The sequence below is a fragment of the Panthera tigris genome, chromosome A1, assembly GCF_018350195.1.
Source record: "Panthera tigris isolate Pti1 chromosome A1, P.tigris_Pti1_mat1.1, whole genome shotgun sequence".
In the NCBI taxonomy this organism is placed as follows: domain Eukaryota; kingdom Metazoa; phylum Chordata; class Mammalia; order Carnivora; family Felidae; genus Panthera; species Panthera tigris.
This window is the reverse complement of record NC_056660.1, coordinates 217,444,288-217,457,870: the sequence shown is the minus strand read 5'-3', so window position 1 is coordinate 217,457,870 and position 13,583 is coordinate 217,444,288. Positions and strand designations below refer to the sequence as shown.

The window sequence follows — 13,583 nt, the reverse complement described above, 5'->3', positions numbered from 1 at the left end:
TCGCGGTTTGTGAGTTCAAGCCCTACATAGGGCTCTGGGCTGACGGTTCAGAGCCTGGGGTCTATTTCAGACTCTGTGTCTCCCTCTCTCTGCTCCTCCCTTCCCCCCTTCTCAAAAATAAATAAACATTAAAAAATTTATATATAGATACCACATCTCCTTTACCATTTATCTATCCATGGACACATGGGTTACTTCCATACCTTGGCTATTGTAAATAATGATGCAATAAACATAAGTGTGAATATATCTTTTCAAATAAGTGTTTTCATTTTCTTTGGATAAATACACAGCAATGGAATTACTTGAATTATTGAGGAATCTCTATATTGTCTTCCATAGCAGCTGCATCAATTTGCATTTCCACCAAGAGTGCATAAGTGTTTCTTTTTCTCCACATCCTTTCCAACTCTTATTATTTATTATTAATCTTTTTGGTTTTAGGCATTCTGACAGGTATAAGGTGATATTTCTTTTTGGTTTTGATTTGCATTTCCTGATGTTGAGCATCTTTTCATGGTATGTTGGCCATCTGTAGGTCTTTTTTGAAAAGTCAAAGTCTGTTCAAGTCCTCTGTCCTTATTTTATTTTTATTTATTTTTAATTTTTTTTAGAATTATGCAATTCTTTATTAGTCAAGAAGATAATTTTGATTAAGAACAGGTTCCTGTTTAAACAATATTCCTTCATTTTAATTGACTTTTTTTAAAGAGATTTACAGTGGTTTCTGATATGGTATCTGGTAATCTGTAACAACACATTGTGCTAAGAGCTTACTACTCAGGTTTGAAAGAGCAAAGAGTTTATCTTGTTCATCATCTACAATCCATCAAGAATGACTGCCTTCAGCTCTGCAATGATAAGGAGCCTGAGCCCATATCCAGGAAGACTCAGTAGAGAAAGAAGGCTGTGACTGATTAGCTACATCTACCATAGGGAAGGGAAGGAACATAGATGATAGGGTGACTCAGGACTAGTCTAAGATAAGCCTAAAATGAATAGCTCCTGTTTTGTGCTCTGGATCATATTTGAGTAAAATCAAAGAGTAGCAAAATAGACATTAATCTTTAAAATGTACTTTCAAACTATGTCAGACTAGAAACATTAAACTTAAGTGTTATTATAATTAAATCATTCATATGATGTTTTTTACTCATAGGTTATATGCATATACATTAAAAATAAAAGACTATTATTATTTTAAGCTATGTTACTGTTATATAAATCCTATTTAAATATAAGATAATTATAGTAGTAATGATCCATATGTGACTAGAGCAGAAGTTTCAGAATTCCAGATGTCATTGAAGAAGTTAGTTTCTGGTATGTACTTACTTTTGGTTTTACTGATGCACAAACTTAAACTGAATTCTTATCCACATAACAACCAGTGAATGTGTAATCTAAGATTGTGAAATGAAGCTTTAAATATGCTGTGCCTCCAATGCAAATATGGTCAAATGGCTGCTTCTCATGATTCTTGGCTCCCAAAGTTACAGTTCCAGAAACACTAATTTCCATTGATTTGGGGAATTTGTGTTCAATAATCCACATCAATAAGCTTTTCTTTCAAAACACTTCAAGCTGGCCAAAACCAACTTTGCATTTCACATGTGTGATTGGAATTCTATTCTGATAAGGTATAGGAGCTGTACAGAATTCAAAATTATTTTTCACACTTTCATGAAGTTTTAAAATTAATTGCTATTTTTACTTGTAATTCTTCCTATTTCATTTGATAAAAACCCAAAATTGGTGGGACAGGGACCTGTGAGTATAGTAGCATAAGCTGAATGACTCTAAAGGAGGAGTGAATGGAAATTTGTAAGGTCCACTAAGTACAGAATCATCCATTGCATCAATGCTAGTAGAAGAATGGCAGAGTCCAGAGAAGTCACACAAGGATGAACTAGAATAATCTGAAGTGGAGATCCATTGGTGGAAAGACCCAAGCTGATGGTAACATTTGGCATGATTTCTTCTAAAAAATTTTTAACGTTTATGTTTTTATTTTGAGAAAGAGCATGTGTGCCTGAAAATAGGGGAGGAGCAGAGAGAGAGGGAGAGAGAGAATCCTAAGCAGGCTCCACACTGTCAGAGCAGAGCCAGCTGACTGTGAGATTGTGACCTGAGCCAATCAGTCACTTCACTGAGTCACCCAGGAGGCCCTTGCATGATTCCTTCTAAATGACACTTATCAGTGATAGTTCCAATGACTTGCCTTGTATCTGCTATATCTTGTTTATCATAATACATGGATTTTACCTTTTCAGTGATAGAAACTTGAGGTTTTCCTTTGTATGTTCTAACTTTCCAGGATGGATGTTTTTGTGGATGTGTCACAGAAGCAAAATTAATACTATCCAATGAATTCTTTAAGTTGGCATCTAACTAAATTCCAAATGGACAAGCTTATAGAAGTAAATCCAGGAGTTGGTTCAATTCTGTATTTAGCTCTGTGTCCTTTTTTTTTTGACCCATGTAAAGAAAATCCTTTGCCCCCCAAATAAGTTCAAATCTTGTGAAATTACAGTAATTTTGAGGGGATAAAGTTTGTCCAACTAGTGGACCAAAGCATATGTCATGTTATTCTTCAGAAAAGCAGCAACTTGCAAGAGTTCTCCACCTCCTACTAGGAGACCCTAGATAGATGTTTTATAATGTGTGAACAGCTATCATAAGTCTCTATGAAGTCCTTATCATTCAATATTGTAAGTTCAAAGAGTAGTGCTTTAAGAAAGGTTACCACCTTCAGAATAGGCATATAATGTGCTCCAGTGAGGACTTTGGCTCATTTTCCAGCAGTTGGATACCATACAGAGAATCTCAGGGTGCCGCAAAGTCAAATTCCCAGTTCATGAGTTATAAGCCACACTCTCCACTGGGCCATGATAAGCCACTATAGCATCAGCTCATCCTAGAGGTCGCCATGGAAAAAGGGCACAGAGACTGGCCTTTTCAGATGGACTCTTTTCAGAAGACCTGAGGTTCGCTCAATCTGGGCCACTTTCTTCCCCACCACAAACAGTCTGGCTCAGCAGAGACATTAGCTATGTCAGGTTAAGTGACTAAAACCTCTGAATCCCTCTTGTCAACACATGCCAAAAAAGTTCAGTGAATCCTTACCTAGAATCTCGGTTCCTCCCAAGCAACCCCAGTAGTTTCTTCCTTTACAGTCTACTTCCTGGATGGTGGCCCATAAGGATAATGGTTCCTCACTCACAGGAGCTAGAAGCCTCTCTACAGTTTGCCTGCTGCTGGCTTCCCTCCAGTTCCTCCTGGTAGCCAATCATCATGCACCTCCATGTCCACACTTCCCTTTTTTAATTGGATTGTTTGTTTTTATGATGTTGAGTTCTGTAAGTTTTTTACATATTTTAGATATTAATACCTTACCAGATATATAATTTGCAAGTATCTTCTCCCATTCAGTAGGTTGCTTGTTTGTACTGTTGGTGGTTTCCTTCACAGAGCAGAGGCTTATTATTTTCATGTAATCCTAATAGTTTATTTTTGCTTTGATTTCCCTTCACCCAAAGGATATATCTGGAAGAATATTGCTATTTTTATCTGAGAAATTTTGTCTGTATTCTTTTCTAAGATTTTTATGGTTTCAGGTCTCATATTTAGGTCTTGTACCATTTTGAGTTTATTTTTGTGTATGGTATTAGAATATGGTCCAGTTTCATTCTTTTGCATATAGCTCTTCAGTTTTTCAAGCACCATTTTTTTATTATTATTTGAGAGACAGTGTGTGTGAACATGAGAAAGGGGCAGAGGGAAAGAGAGAGAGAGAATTCTAAGCAGGCCCCAACGTTCAGTGCAGAGCCCAACATGGGGCTCAATCCTGCAACCCTGAGATCATGACTATAGCCAAAATCAAGAGTTGAACACTCAACCGACTTAGCCATCCAGGCTCCCTCCAGCACCATTTATTGAAGAGACCTGTGTTTTCCCCATTGTATATCCTTGCCTTTCTTGACGTAAATATATTGACCTTATAAATGTGCATTTATTTCTGTATTCCCTACTCTGTTCTATTGAGCTGTGTCTACTTTTGTGCCAGTACCATAGTGTTTTGATTATACATTTTTGTAGTATATCTTGAATCTGGAATTGTGATACCTTTAGCTTTGTTCTTTCTCAAGAGTGCTTTGGCTATTTGGGATCTTCTGTGGCTTCATATAAATTTTAGTATCATTTGTTCTAGTTTTGTGAAAAGTGCTGTTGGTATTTTGATAGAGATTACATTGAATCCATAGATTGCTTTGGGTAATATGGACATAGATAATTCTTTATCTATGTTTTACTTTAATAATATACTCTGAATTATCAGCTCTAATTATAGATAGACTTAGAAATATATTGGTTTATAAGGTTATTAATGTGAGGTAAAGAAATTTGTTAGACCTTATTTTATTTTATTTTATTTTATTTTATTTTATTTTATTTTATTTTATTTTATTTTATTTTTTGGCTTGCTGTGTCAGACTTGGAAAAACAGAAACACCACTTAGACTATCTCATCCTAGAAGTACTACAATGTCCAACTGCAATGTGTTAAAATCTCCAGTGCTTAGGACTTTCAGGGTACACCTATGTTTTAGAGCAGCAGCTATGCTCTTAGAAAGTAGGCACCCAGCTAATGGCTGACCAAGAAGGTAGAAAAGGATTCAGTCGTTTCTGCCCAACAAAGGGATTTCTTTAACAGGTAGTATTTGCTCTCATTTGGACTGGCTCAGATGTTGTCATGTTGGAATCACAGTCTGATTATTTGCCCTGCACAGCTCTACTTACTTGCCCTTTTGTCTTTAAAATGTGTTACTCTTCAATATACCTTTTGCAGTTTTCACTGCATTACACTATCTGCTCTAGAAGAATGCAAACTGCATCACTTGAATTAGAAGGAAAGCAGAGTCGATATAGAAAGCTTTCAGAAATCAGTATGGTTCTGTTGGCAGATGAGGAGGGAGTGAAAAGCAGGAAAACACTGTCAGAGAGATAAACCATGAGCAGGAAATGTGCTCTTCCAGTTTGGGCATGTGACCCTTTGAGTTCCAAACTGACCCTTTATCTCTCAGGAACAATGCACACAATTGCAAATGAGGACACAACCATTAAGAGTCTCAGAGAATACATAAACCTAGTCCACTTTGAAATTGAGGTAGATTTATAGAAAGTAAATAATCTGAAATTCTCAGAACTAGGGTTCTAAAACCACCTTTATCTTTCGATTTTTTATCCTTTAAGACCCAAATTAACAGTCTACTTTTCACCATTTTGAAGTATCTGGACATAAGAATTGTTATTCATTTTCACATGTAAAATAGTGAGTATGAAAATATGAAGCTGATAAATTACCCAAGTCTAGAAACCTTTCTTCATTAGATGACATACCATAATATGAGGAGTACTCTTCCCAGTCTACTTGCATCTCCCTTGTCATTTTGAGAAGCTTGGAAATGCAGCATCCTGCACTCTAGGATGCTCAGAATCACTTTGTGGCATAAAAGATGTATTGTTTATGTATGAAGCAATCATATAAAGACAGGGAGAAAAAAAGAGAAACACTTCTCATTACGTGATTATTTTAGGAAAGCACAGGAATGTAGTTCATGTTTCAGCTGCAGGAATGAAAGTAAAAAGAATACAGGGATTAAGAATATAAGGGGAGAATTGAAAACACAAAGACACATGAATCTCTGCATATGTTAAACTCAAAGAATTGGACACCAACCCCCCTCAAATAAATAGCATTAGTTTTAATTAAAAATTATAAAAATATTTGAAGTAATTTGATTATGAAATTAACAAATTATAGTATGAAATATTGATCTGTGCTATTATGCAAAGAGTATGTCTACTAGAAAATAAATTTATATTTTGTAATGTTATTTATACATGACAGGGTAGGAATGGTATTCTGCATTAGCTTTCTCAGCTCTAAATTCAGCCTATGTGGAAATTAATGTGTTTTGGAAGGAAAAAATTGCACAGATGTCATTTTCCTCAAAAGCAGGCAAATTATGAATGTAAATAATGCACTGTTTTGGTTTTGAGCTTCCAGAATCACTTGGAATCTGAGATACTGAAATGTCAACAAATTTGAGACCATTTTCTGCCATAAATGGAGATAAATACATTGATAGCCACTTGTCTTATTTGTAACTTGCATTAATTTTTCTATAAAAATATTTAAGAATAACATTTGGCAGAGTTTCCATATCATCTGATTATCGTACCATTATGCTATTATGAAAAAGCACAATCCAAACCTAAGCATTAGCTTTATGTCACTTTCATTATGCAATAATCACTACATAAGGATATGAAGATAAAAAATATAAATTCAGAGTAGGATTATATTAAAATAAAAATTCTTGGAGGCTTCTGGATAAAAAGTCAATTTGAAGGTAGATGTGTTCCTATCTAAGATATTCATTAAATGATTGGGCACACACTAAAGTCTATACAGACGTGTGTGAGATCAATAACAAACATCAACATTTTAAAATCTATTACACTAGAACCAAGCAATGTGCCTACCAGGTGTCACAAAGTTTGATCAACGCTAAATTTATATATCCCTTGGCTTGGGTACCCACTGGTAACCAACAAGGGTGGTACACTGAAGAATGGTACATTGAAGCAGAACGCAGCTGATAGTTATTCCTTACATTAACAAATCCCTCCATTAGCTTACTGATCAAAAACCAAATCTTAAAGAAATCATTAATATCACAGAACTGTCTCATGAATTGTCAACTTTATATTCCTACTGTTACCATGAATTCTCCAAGCCATCAGAAAGCTAAGTACATTTAGTGAACAGAATAAAACATAACTATTACATGCAACAGCTAAAATTATCATTTGCTTATAAATGTTAGTACTTTAAATGGTATAATTCAATAACATACTGCTTTTCTCAGGAAAATATTTAATTTAGACATCATGCCCTAAAAAATGATCTTGGACTTCTAGACTTCTAAAAATAAATTACTCTTATTTATAAGCCACCAAGTCTATAGTATTCTGTTATAGCTGCCCAGATCCACCAATGTTACTGAAACCCAAGTTTGGCTTCTGTCACTCAAAAGGCCAATACTCAAGAGCCAGTATTTGGTTGGAAAGGAATTTGAACTCTACTCAGAAGGTTGGCAACCTGAGGAGAAGGTGGACTCTTGTCCAAAAGCCAAATCCAAGGTTTTTGCCTGGCCCAGACATTTTTAAAGTGATTAAATCAGTTAAGGGACTGCAGTGGTATGTGACATTTCTTGGTTATATGCAGCTTCGGTAATGCCAACTACGGAGTTATCTCAGTGTGCCAAGGTTGTGCAAGCAGATCTGGTTACTTAGTACCAAGGAATTGTGCAAGAGTACTCTATTCTTTCTGCAAAAAAGGACAAAATCTATAGATTTGCAAATGGAGGTCAGTCAAGTCATTTGTGTGGCCTTAAAAAAGAGAAACATTTTGCTCAAAAATTGCTGGACTAATTAGAAATCCAAGGTGGCTTCAAAAGCCTTGCTGACCTTTTTGGCCTGGGAAAGGTGTAGTACTTCATTCCCCAAGGCCGGTGGTCTGCAAATCTCAAAGAAAGTAAATTAGTTTTGTTACAGATCAAGGGCCTTAGGTCAGCAAGCAAGGATTGTGTCAACTGGAAGTAAGTTAAGAGTGGCTGGAGAGCTTTTAAACCAAGACACCTTATATTACTCCTTTTCAAATTTGTTTAAATGTTTATTTGTTTATATTTGAGGGAGAGAGAGACCTTGAACAGGGGAGGGGCAGAGGGAGAGAGAGAGAGAGAGAGACAGAGAATCCCAAGTAGGCTACACGCTCAGCCCAGAGACCAACCAAGAGCTCCATCTCATGAACCATGAGATCATGACCTGAGCCAAAATCAAGAATCAGCTCAACTGAGCCACCCAGTTGCCCCAATATTACTCCTTTTCATGAGTAGGTAAATGATCGTTCTCTGCATATACTGAACAAATTCTCTTTAAGTCATGCTTGTTTACTTCTTAACCCTTACATGCAAAATCAGAAGAGAAAATAAAATTATCAAATGCATGTATGGATGAAGTTCACATTTCAATTTTTTGATGTGTGTAAATATCACATAACATACTTAAGGATACTTATTTTAACAATAATGAAACATAGTTTTGCCACAGTGTTTTAAAATTTAGAAATATTTCTTCTATTCATTTATTTACTTTTCCTATTAAAGCAAATTATTTTTAGGGATGGGTTATAGGATAGTGGTTGGAGCAGAAAAACTATGTTTGGATCTTAGCTCTTCTCTGTTACAAATATGTGACTCTATAAAGGTATTTAAACACTCTGCTTAGGTTTTTCATCTCTGAAATGGGGGTAATAATTTTATACATCTCATGGAGTTTTATAAAAAAATAACATAGGGCTTTGTACTTAAAACAGGGCAATTTATTGGAATGAAATCCAGTTGTGTTCCAAATGAAAATTCAGAAAACACTTCATAAATATCTAAAAACGCTAGGAAATGACCATATCAGCTCTGTATTCTGTATCAGTGTGCAAGCTGTTATATTTTTCTTTGGCAATCATAACAGTGCTTGGTTTGAAATGCATAGCAAAATTTGAAAACCATAGCTTCTTTGCATGTTTGTTCCGTCTCTGGTTATGAATGTAACAATTTTGAATGTTCCAGAATGGCAATCTTAAAATGAAAGGAAAAGAATATACTTGCACAGCACATTTTACTCTAAAATCTGATTTCTGAAACCTCTTCATGGTCTTTCCAATAGTATTAAGGTTATGTTTGCCTGATGAGGACAACAGCCAGTCTCTTCAGCCAACAACCTGGTTATCAGATTTCCCAGAGTGGGAAAAGGAAATTGTATTCATAAATTTTTCCCCTTCAAAATTTTTCTTCGCCATGATAAAAAGAGATTCTGAATTTTGAGAAACCTATTAACTCTGAGAAGTATTATTTCAAATATTTACTTGATGAATTGCTATTTAAAATAGCATTTGCAATAGAAGGATAGAGGATAATCTTTGGTATACTTTTAAAAACAATTTGATATCTCAGCCTAAACTAGGTTTTCATCAATTAATGACTTGGAGATTTGTATTTATCACATTGGTTCTATAATTTAGGTCATGTCAGCGAGTTCTCTTGGGATATGGTAAAACTCGGGATTATGAGAGCATACTCTACAGTATGTTCTTGGTCAATTTCCAAGTATGCATTTCGTACTCTAAACATGAGAACTTTAAAAACTTACTGAAATTCTCTAAGACTTTGCAAGCATGTTAAAGAAATAGCAGCTATCTCTTAGTACACAGTAAAGTGATAATGTCCCTTCTTCATGTCCTCCCAGGACTCCTTCCTCTCTTAGACAATTTCTACTTCAACCAACTTCAACCAAGAGAACTGGTGTGTGTGTGTGTGTGTGTGTGTGTGTGTGTGTGTGTGATTGTTTTGTTGTTTTGGTTCTTTCCCTCGCAATGCTGAAATTGCCTAGACAGAGCCCTTACAGAGAACTCGTTGGATTCCTATAAACGTTACAGTTTTCTCAGTTTTCAACCTCTAGTCAGGTCATCAGCATAACTTTTTTTTTTTTGCAGAGAAACCCTATCGTTCTTAGTCCTAGCTCTTTAGCCTTAATACATTGGTTGACATCATGCCCAAATCCTCAGGACTGCCTTCCTTATGTACTTGTCCACCTCCCACCAGACCTTTTACTCGTCCACCAGTTTTCTTTCTATTTGCTCCTGGAGAAAGTTCTTCTTTCATGCAGGACTGCAGCAGCATTTCTTAAGCTCTGTCAGGTAAATTGGAAGTTTTTCAGTAAACTCGCCAGTTTATAAATCAAATATATACTGTTTTTGGTTTATTATTCTTTCATAAAAGGTGAGGTAAGGAATCCTAGTATTTAGTGTTTGTACTTTCTGAAGCTACATGCCCCTCACTGGTCTAAAGAGCTATTATCTTGGTTACAGAAAGACAGGAATATATTTTATTCTTCATTCTCTTCTAAATGCTGATCAAAGATTTTACAGTCTCTCGTCTGCACTAACCCCAGATCTACCAACACAGAACCCCAGAAGTATTGATATGCTATATTTTTAACTCTTAGTTCATTTCAGCCAACAATGCTAAAATATATAAACAAATTTTATTGACAAAATGAGCAAATAAAACCAAATTCAATGATGAGGAAGGAAAAAAATAGAATTATGTATATGAAAATGAACTCAGAAACAAGAATCAATTGATGAGTAAAGCACCACATTAGTCACAGAGGAATTCAAATTTTGTAATCACAACATATTGACAATGTATTTAGAAAGATCACTCAGAATACAAATGAGAGAAACAAGAAGACTTGAAAATGAAACAACAGTTAAATGAACAGGACTATGGATTAAAAGGCTTGAAAATAGCAGCAAGTCAGTGGAATATTCTCAGAATGTCCCACACTGTAAAAGATATAAAACCACAGCTAAAAGAAGAACACATACCGGAAAATAAATAAAAACCACTTCCTTTATAATAAATTCTTGCAGCAAAACAAAGCCAAAAAGATTATATTAAAAGCAACCAGGGAAAAAGGAAAATTAACTACAAGAAAAAATGTATAACAAGAGCTTTTTCAAAAGCAGTATATGTAACATTTTAAAAATGGAATAATAAAAAGCTGAGAGACAATACTTGACAAACTAGATTGCTCTACTGATAAAATTATATTTGAGGGGTGCCTGGGTGGCTCAGTCAGCTAAGCTTCAGATTCTTTTTCTTTTAGTGTTTATTTATTTTTGAGTGAGAACAAGTGGGGGAGGGGCAGTGCATCCAAAGTGGGCTCTCTGCTATCAGCATGGGGCTCGAATTCATGAACTGCAAGATGATGACCCGAGCCAAAGCCAGACCTCAACTCACTAAACCACCCAGGTGCCCCAAGCCTCTGACTCTTGATTTTGGCTCAGGTCTTGATTTCAAGGTCATAAATTCAAGCCTCAAATTGGGCTCCTCACTGGGCATGAAACCAATTTAAATAAAATAACACAACACTTACCCAAATAATGATGAAGAGGAGGAAGATGAGGAATATGATGATGATATTTAAAGTAGTGGTGAGGAAGAATAAATAAGACTCAAATGTATAACAGAAACATGCAGACTGTTTGGAGGTGATTAGTCTTTTTTTTTTTAATTTTTTTAACGTTTATTTATTTTTGAGACAGAGAGAGACAGAGCATGAGCGGGGGAGGGTCAGAGAGAGAGGGAGACACAGAATCGGAAGCAGGCTCCAGGCTCTGAGCCGTCAGCACAGAGCCCGACGTGGGGCTCGAACTCACGGACCGTGAGATCATGACCTGAGCCGAAGTCGGACACTTAACCGACCAAGCCACCCAGGCGCCCCTAGTCTTTTTAATTGAGAGGATGACGCTAGTGGTTTTGAATTACTTAATTTTTAAAATATCAACTATGTTTAATTTTAAGGGTAACCACTAAACATATAATTTGCAAACAAACTTACTAGAGGAAGTAAGCAATATGGTGATTGATATAAATGGAGGTATAGGTAAATAGTTATAATAATAACCAGATAATATTTACTTAAAAACACTAGTTTATTGAAGTATTAAAAATCATGCCTAATTCACCATGTTAACATATTGGAAAAGGTAATTCATATAATCATCTCAATAGTTCAAAAAAGAGTATTTTATAAAATTTAATATCCTTTTATTATCAGAAATATAAACACTAGTCATAGAAGTTCCTTATTCTCATAAATTCATTTGCCAAAACAGGTGAATTATTAGAAGTAATAGGAGAGAGTTTTACAAGTTTCATTTAAAATAAATATCCAAGTTCATGTCTGTACACGTGTAAACAATTAACAACATAATTTAAATGAAGACATGTGTATAATATCACCAATAGTTCAGAGTTTCTAAGAGTTGTTAATAATAGTTCAGAGTACAAAATATATTTAGAAACTTTAAAAATTAATAATGACATTTTATGGAGTCATATTATAAATAAGCTAACTTATTGAAATATAAATCATATTCATCCATAGAAAACATGTCAGTCCTTCCCAAATTGAACTATGGATTCAATACAATTCTACTGAAAATCTCAACGTATATTGTTGCATGGAACAAAATATATTTGATGGAATAATTCTGGCATATATATAAATGAGTAAACAATTAAAAATTGTCAATGCACAACTAAAGCAAATCAAAGAAGGAGACTTTCCCTTTCATATGTCAATGGTTGTAATACAACTATATTAATTAAGATAATATGGTATTGATATACAAAAAGAAATATAAAACAATGGAAAGAATATAGTGCTTAAAAACAGACTGGACCACATGAAGATCATATATTGGTAGTACAATTAATTAATGGAGAAAGGACCAGTTACTTAAGAAATAGAGAAAGGTTGGGGCGCCTGGGTGGCTCAGTCGGTTGAGCGTCCGCCTTCAGCTCAGGTCATGATCTCTCAGTCCGTGAGTTTGAGCCCCACGTCGGGCTCTGTGCTGACAGCTCAGAGCCTGGAGCCTGCTTTGGATTCTGTGTCTCCCTCTCTCTCTCTGCCCCTCCTCTGCTCATGCTCTGCCTCTCTCTGTCTCAAAAATAAATAAAAATATTAAAAAAAAAGAAATAGAGAAAGGTTCATTTGTTCCCAAATTTAAAAAGAATTGGATGTTTACCTCACAGTATACACAGTAGGTTATATTTAAATATGAGAAACAAAATTATGAACATTTTAAAACACATTGCACTACTTTTATAAGCTTGGGTGAAGACATGTTTTTAAAGAAGACATGAAAGTAACAACAATAAGATATATAATTTATTAACATGGAAATATTAAAATTAAGATTTTAGTTTTATCTAAGAACATCATAAATAAAGAAAATAGAGGAGTCACAAATGGGAGTAACTGATATTTCTATAAAGCTAGAATGCAACATTTCTAAACATTGAGGCACTTCCCTATACTTAGGCTATTATTACCAATTTACATACCACAGGTCCCTGAAAATATTCTAGGAGGAAGCTTTGCAGAATAAAATTATGATATGATGTGCCTTGTATCTCCTTCATTCTAGTGTCTCTTGACTTAGTCCTCAGAATTGAGGCAAGATATTTTAATTATCAGCGTACCTCTCCTGTATATGTATAAAGCTGGTGAGCAATATAATGGGAGTATATTTTGGGGGAAAAGAGCAGCAACAGCTGGTGTTTGATCATATGTGGAAAGTAACTGAGTTTGAGTTATGTCTCAAGTGGGGATGAAAAGCAATAGGGCATTTTAACATCCTCACTCTGTAGGTAAGCCTCAGCCTGTGGAAGAATTTGTTGCTCCTCATCAGGTCAAGGTGGGACTTGGAAAGAGGAGCATTTTATTTTCGTGTGAGTTTTTTCCTAAGATCAATTGGAATGCTGAGGTTCTTTTTAAATACAACATGTGGAAATTATTTTGGAATCATAATACTTTTCTTACTTGACTCAGTGACTGAAAATATAACATCATTTATGATTTAGTGTATCTATATTTTTTTCAAATTACAA

At 35.0% G+C, this 13,583-nt stretch overlaps 1 pseudogene; it reads right to left on the bottom strand.

The window, feature by feature from the left end:
• Window positions 1-1,246: 1,246 nt before the first annotated feature.
• On the bottom strand, window positions 1,247-2,890 carry LOC102954703 (annotated as a pseudogene).
• Between the last annotated feature and the right edge of the window lie 10,693 nt (window positions 2,891-13,583).